General features: G+C 38.3%; 1 protein-coding gene across 1 annotated transcript in view; it reads right to left on the reverse strand.

Annotated features, from left to right (window-relative positions):
- LOC102866947 (chromosome unknown open reading frame, human CXorf30) overlaps positions 1–1,177 on the reverse strand; it is a 130,075-nt gene that overhangs the window by 89,508 nt on the left and 39,390 nt on the right. The gene's annotated exons all lie outside the window — the stretch shown is intronic.

Raw genomic sequence — 1,177 nt, forward strand, 5'->3', positions numbered from 1 at the left:
CTCAAACTGCCTTTTGAAATAGAATAAATTTTTTATGTCATCATTTCTTCTTTTTTCTCCACTTTCTCTAGGTTTTAGATCAGGGTTTAGAGTCTTTCTTGACATCCATTTTTGTCTTTTGTTTCTTTCTATGTCTTTAATGAGCTTTTGCTTCCTTTGTGCATGATATCCTCCTACAGCTTGTCTGATCTTGGGTCATTACTTTTCAGTATATGAAATCTATTTGTTAGATTGCCTGCAAGTTCTGATGGGAATATGCTCAAGGTAATATTTTTATTCTTGTGGACGTATTTCAATTTTCTTCCACTTTATTTTGTCACTATGAGTTAAAATAGACTCAATGTCATGGAACAATTACAAAAGTATAACATATAACAAAACTATGAGTTCCTGAACTAATTTTAAAAATGCACATGAAGAATCTAGAAAAATGGAACAGGTCTAAATTTTCAGTGATGTTTGATTGCTTCTTAATTATTGTTGTTGTTGTTGTTATGTGCCATAGAGTCGCCTGCAACCCATAGCAACCCTATGGACACCAGCTCTGAAGCCTGCCCTGTCTGAGCCAGTCTCACTAATTGCAACATATTGAACCCCATTGTCCCAGTTACTATATCAATTCAACTCATCTGGGGTTTTCCTCTCCTGCACTGTCCCTCCACCCTTCCGAGCATGATATCCACCCGGCCACATGCTCAAAGTATGTGAGACAGAGCTTCAAAATCCTAGCCTCCAAGGAGATTGGTTTCACCCTCTCCAAGACAAACATTTGTTTTCTTGGTGGTCCAAGACTCTTGTTTTCTTGGCAGTTCAAGACTCTTCTCCAGCATCACAATTCTAAGGCATCAATTATTCTTCTTTCATCCTTAGTCATTGTCTAGCTCTCTGATGCACAGCAAATAATTGAGAAGACCATGGCCTGGATTAAGTGCACCTTGGTCTCTAGACTGACATTGTTGCTTTTCAGCACTCTGGAGAGGCCTCTGAGAGCAGATTTTCCCAATGCAATTTGTTTTTTGATTTCCTGACTGCTGTTGTTAAGAGTGTTGTTTGTAGATCCGAGCAAACTGTAATTGCTAACAACCTCAATTTTTTCTCCATCTAACATGGTGCTGCCAATTGGCTCAGTGGTGAGAATCTTTGTCTTCTTGATGTTAAGCTTCAATCCATATTAAAG

The sequence above is a fragment of the Elephantulus edwardii genome, unplaced genomic scaffold (assembly GCF_000299155.1).
Source record: "Elephantulus edwardii isolate Elephantulus edwardi_28Jun2011 unplaced genomic scaffold, EleEdw1.0 scaffold00016, whole genome shotgun sequence".
Lineage (NCBI taxonomy): Eukaryota > Metazoa > Chordata > Mammalia > Macroscelidea > Macroscelididae > Elephantulus > Elephantulus edwardii.